The sequence below is a fragment of the Petaurus breviceps genome, unplaced genomic scaffold, assembly GCF_028583685.1.
Source record: "Petaurus breviceps papuanus isolate PSGF00001 unplaced genomic scaffold, PetGlider_PUasm1.0 490, whole genome shotgun sequence".
NCBI lineage: Eukaryota > Metazoa > Chordata > Mammalia > Diprotodontia > Petauridae > Petaurus > Petaurus breviceps.
Window position 1 is genome coordinate 29,962,518 of NW_027186352.1, and position 6,000 is coordinate 29,968,517.

General features: G+C 36.9%; 1 protein-coding gene across 2 annotated transcripts in view; it reads right to left on the reverse strand.

The window, feature by feature from the left end:
• Window positions 1–6,000, reverse strand: part of CTNNA3 (catenin alpha 3) — a 2,053,326-nt gene that overhangs the window by 941,950 nt on the left and 1,105,376 nt on the right. The gene's annotated exons all lie outside the window — the stretch shown is intronic.

Sequence of the window (6,000 nt, forward strand, 5' to 3'; positions counted from 1 at the left end):
AGACAGAGAAATGGTAGGAGAAATAGGTACTCAGGCAAAGAGACAGAGAGGTTTGTGAGTGGCTCTCGTTGTTATTATGGCTTCTGAATATTTTTGGTGCTATGATAGAATTGTCTTACTAGTTTTGGAATTTGGTTTCCTGTTGTCTAAAGAAATGCTTCAGTTCTGTCCTCTATATAGAGAGTTTGGTATATTTCACATTCAAACATCATGCAATATTTATAGTCATGGTTTTTATCCTGATCATGGGCACTGTAAATATTGCATTGGCTCTATACTGAATCACAGAACACCTGGCTCAGTTGGTATGAACCCTAGAATATAAAATCTTAGAACTCAGCATATAGACAGTCTGGGGGGAGGGGCCTTTAAGCATAGAATTTTATAATACATTTCACAGAATGTTCAGCCTGAGAGAAACTTTAAGACAGAGATAATTACTAAAGACCTTAGAACATATTATACTAGAATTCAGATCATGGACTGCCTGAGATGGAAGGAAGCTTAGGAATTAAAATATCAAAGCCAGCATGGATTATAGAAATCTAGCCTAGTCCAAATACATCAATTTTAAGAAAAAGAAACTGAGTTACAGAGGAGTTAAGTGATCTATCTAATATCATAGTTCAATCAAAAATACATATTAAGCACCTCCTATGTGCCAGACACTGTGCTTAGCACTGCAGACACACAAAGAGTCAAAAGACAACCCTTATTTTCGAGTAGCAGTAAGGCAGAAATGGTGCTAGAACCATGAATCATGAGATTCCCAGGTCAGTGGTCTTTCCATTATAACACATTGGTTCAATCATCTGGTTAAAATTCTTATGACACATTCTTCTTTCTCTTTAACAACAAATACAACCAAGGCAGGATCAGAGACTCTAAAGCTAAAGGACGAATTCAAGATCATTTGGCCCCACTCAATCAAATAACACAAGAGGAACCTGAGAGCCAGAGAAATGAAATTGTCTGAAGCCATCAAGAAGTTCCAGAGTCATTATGTGAATGCAGATAATCAAACTTCAGAACCAATCTTCTTTGATGACACTACCTTCTATAGAATATTTTTGAGAAATATTTTAAAATCTTGAGTTTTCTTAAGAAAATATACAAGATGGGTGGCCAGGTAGCACAGCGAGTAAGAGCACCAGCTCCAGAGTCAGGATGACCTGGGATCGAATCCAGGCTCAGACACTTAGCACCCACCCAGAAATACCTGGCTGTGTAACCTTGAGCAAGTTACTTAACCCCAATTGTTTATTTAAAAAAAAGAAAAGAAAATATACAAGAAATGTTGAGCTCTGAATAGTAGTCAGTGAGACTATTCATAAGACTGGGCAGGTGATTTTATCCCCAGTGTTAGGCTGCCCTTTTGGAAATAAATTTTTATCTAATTGATGAAAGGGTTTCACTTCTCAACTTTTCCCCATTACTAATGATATGCTCAGTTGCAATGAGAAAGTCTACCTCAGATGGTTTTCAATATAATATGCTGTAGCTGGGAAAGAAACCTTCAATAATAAGGTAAACGACTTTAGAAAAGTACTACATATGTTCCATAAACCATTTGTAATGAAATTTGCAATCTTCCTATATAAGCACATTGGCAGGGTCTCTATCTCCAGCAGGATTCATTCATTTATAATGAGTTCTGTTCAGTTGTAAGAGCTGGGAAGCTATTGGAGCCATTTGTATTACAAGGTCCAAATAAGCCTTCCCACCATGTTCTACATTTGTATTGCTTATATGCTAGAATTTATCTGCCATTGACACATGGCAAATGATTCCACTTGTTTATATATTTACAGTTTCTTATTGATGGAATATCTTGGAAACAAGTTATTAATCTTGTTTCTACTTTCCAGTCAGGCCTTGAAACAAAGAGTTAGCTCACATTTGAATTGTATGTGTATCTGTGTGCATGTGCATGTGTGAGTGTATTTTTGCTTCTAACTGGAGAGAAATCGATCAGAGGTTATGCATTTGAAGTTATCATCATACAAACCTCCCTGGGAAACAGTCCGTGGGTAAACACAGCACTATTCTACACCCAGCAATAAACAATTCCAAAGTGTTTTTTTACTTAAGAAGCACAACACAGTCTCATATGTATCTTCTATTTGAGTTGGCATACAAGTACTAGATAGGATTTCCTTAGAAGAGTGGACCCTGAAAAACATTGCCCAGAACATTCTTATTCTTAGGAGCTTTTCTAAGACCAGATCAACATTAAGAAGTACACCAGATGTTCTTCCTTAAACTGAATCACCAGGGGTTTAAACTTTCCATCCGTACTATTGAGATTTACACCAAAAATGTCCCATATTATAAATGTTTTCCCTCATTTTGACCCTCTCCCTTATCTCCATCTTATTTTTTTTACCACTCTCTTCCTACTCCTCAAGGTTTATACCTCCCTGCTAAACCATAATCATCTTTTTTCTTGTTTCCATGGTGAGGCATCATAGTAATAATGATTATGTTGTCATTTTTGATGATGCCATTTACATTACACTTTAAGATCTGGAAAATGTTTTCCATACAGTGTTTTATTTGCTATGGTAGAAATATCACTACACATCTGGAGTCAAGGGACCAGGGTTCAAAGTTGCATTTTTTTTTATTTACTCGCTTTGCGATCCATAGTAACCTTTCTAGGCCTCAGTTTCTCCATCTATAAAATAATTGGGTTGGGATATATGACCTCAAAATTCCCTTCTACCTCTAAAACTATCATCCTACAACCCTATCATTTTAGCCATCTCTATCTCTCCTGCATGTTCATCTCTAATCAGGCCACACCCATTGTACCTATGGTGCCATTCATCTTCTGAAGTTCTTGACCAAACCTAACAGTGCTATGATCTGACTGTTCATGGACATTTCCATCCTTGCAATCAGCCAAAGGCACCAAATCAATAACTTTCTTCCCTGTGCATAGTCCTAAGGTATGTTTCACTCTCATTATTAATGTAATTTTAAGGACATTATTTTTTACCCTCTTATGACTCATTGTGGCATGGAAAGGACCATAGGTCTTCAAAGGTTTTGACACAGCAGAGGAAGCTGGAAGGATATTCAGGACAATTTGAGAGACTAACTCCATCTATTTGTTCTAATAGGACAAGCCTTGATAAACAAAGAAAAGTTCTCTCTGGAGTCCTGGCTCCTATGTTATGGCATTTTTGGTCATTCATTACAAACCACAGAATAACCCTCAGTCCTGTGGAATTAGTTCCCGTCCTCTTATGCAGGTTGTCTAACTCAGACCAATCAGATCACTAAGGTCTGGAAATTAAACAAATTAAGAGATTCATAGATTATTGGAGAATTATTAAAAGTACATTTACTTTGCTAGGGAAAGATCGTCAGAGAAGGAAGAGAATATTCATACAGGACCATAGAATTGATTCGGTTGGGCAGGGCTTCCCTGTTTCCATGTTGCCTATGGTGTTCTACAGCCAAGAATTGCTGGCTCCTCATGCCGTAGGTTTTCTACCCATCACTAGGCAGTGATGTTAATAGACTGAGACCTCAGTAAATTGAGTCAATTATATCTCAAGGGCTTTTTTCAATATCTTTAAGAAAAAACTGCCTTAGCATGTATGGATAGTAATTTAGGATATTGTTCCTACCACAAGAGGGAAAGACAATAGTGGAATGGTAGAAAGGAAGACAGATGAAGATGAATTTGAACTCTGATTAACTGAAAAATCAACCATGGTTGTGCAGAACAAAGAAACTTCTTGGCAGGGGTAGACTACAATTGTTTGCTTTTACTTAACTATTTTTCCTTGTTACAAGGGAGGGTTCAATTACAAAGACGTGTTATATATTAAAAATGAAAGTCAAATTAATAATAAAATGCATGAGTAACATTTTGATTTTTATAATAAAAGGTCAAAAGAACTAACAACCACTTAATTTTAGATTATTTGCAACATTAAGTCAACTATTATGAACCAAAATATATAATCTTTTTCTTTTGACTCTATGAGAACTAAATTATATTGATATTTATGCTTGTTATGAAAACAAAATACATAGAATAAAAATTTTGTAGTCAAACAGAAGTATAGTTCATAAATTATCCTGGGGGGGGGAAGGGAGCAAATCTGAAAGATGGAGTGGTTGATTTCATCGGGAGTCCAAAAACAATGGAAACCATCATTCCCTGGGATATTTGGTTACCTTGCTTTATAGTACGTAAGATATTATAAATAAATAAAAAAACTTGAAGATAATTATAATTTATTCTACAATGTTTATTGCAAAGAACAAAGTACAGGGGCGGCCAGGTAGCACAGCGAGTAAGAGCACCAGCTCCAGTGTTGAGAAGACCTGGAGATCGAATCCCGGGCTCAGACACTTAGCACCCACCCAGAAACACCTGGCCGTGTAACCTTGAGCAAGTTACTTAACCCCAATTGCTTAGGGGTGGCCAGGTGGCTCAGCGAGTAAGAGCACCGGCTCCAGTGTTGGGACGACCTGGAGATCGAATCCCAGGCTCAGACACTCAGCACCACACCCAGAAATAACTGGCTGTGTAACCTTGAGCAAGTTACTTAACCCCGATTGCTTAAAAAAAAAAAAAAAAGAACAAAGTACAAACCAATTATAAATGGCAATATCCTCCAAATTAAGCCAATTTTTACCTTGCTACTAGGCAGATTCATTGGAATGGTAGAAGCAGGGGAAAACAAAAGAAACTAGACAGGAACATATGGTTCAGGAAGTGAAAGACAATAAAGTCTGGTAATCAATTTCAAAGTTACATGCCTATATATCATGGATCTTTTTGGATGTATTCATGAATATGATGGGAAGGCACTGGACACAGCAGGCACTGAACAGTATCACCAAAAATGAAATTGACGAGATCATAACAGACAGGAAATGATTAGTTATTGATTTGGGAATCATTTCAGAATCAGCTGTCTATATGCAATCATATCACTGACTGGTTAGAGAGAGAAAAATAAAAATCAGTGTCAAGTTAGAAGAAAAGATGAAGATGAGAAGATACTGTGCATGATTATAAACTGTTCCACTAGGATTTTTTACTTGGTACAGAAAAATGGCAAATGGAAAAAGAAAGATATCTCTACCTGAATATACCTTAGGTATTTCAAATTCATCATGTCCAAAACAGAGTTCATTTCATTTTCCCCTAAACCTACCTCTTTTATTAACTTCCCTATGCCCATTGAGGACACCACTGTCCATGCATTATTCATAATTGTCCCTTATATTCAGAATCATCCTCTACCCATTAATCTCTATCCTGATGATTCCACACACACACACACACACACACACACACACACACACACACACACACATCCAGTCATTGTTTAGGCCTTGTTGAATTTACCTCTACAAAACCTCTCTCATTCCTTCTGCCCATGCATATAGTCACCACTGATAGTCCATCTCCCCATTCAATTAGAGTGAATGTCTCTAATTAGTCCCCCTATTGGTGACATCTTCTCTAATTCATCCTTTTGCAGTTGTCAGATGTAGGGTCTTCTCAATGAAGTTCACGATTCTTCAAAAATATCACAATAAACACTCAAAAAAGAAAAAAAAACCAAAATGGAAGAAAATGTATATTTTCTGTCCTGTACTATCTAGTGTGATAGGCAACCATTTCATCTATCTAGCTATATATCTGCTAAAGAGTTTAAGCCAGAAATAGATGAAAATAGGGATAAAAATATGAATGGATGAATGAATTCATGAATAAAATGCATTTGTGATATATTTCCTATATGTTAGACATTATGCTAAGGTCTAGATATACAAATATAAGCAAGAAAGATAATTCTTCCCTTTAAGGAGCTTAAGAAATACATGCAAGGGAGTAGTGACCATGAAGGACTATACCAGAGAAAAGTGACAGTCTCTCCTCTCTTCCCTCCCTCCCTCCCTTCCTTCCTTCCTTCCTTCCTTCCTTCCTTCCTTCCTTCCTTCCTTCCTTCCTTCCTTCCTTCCTTC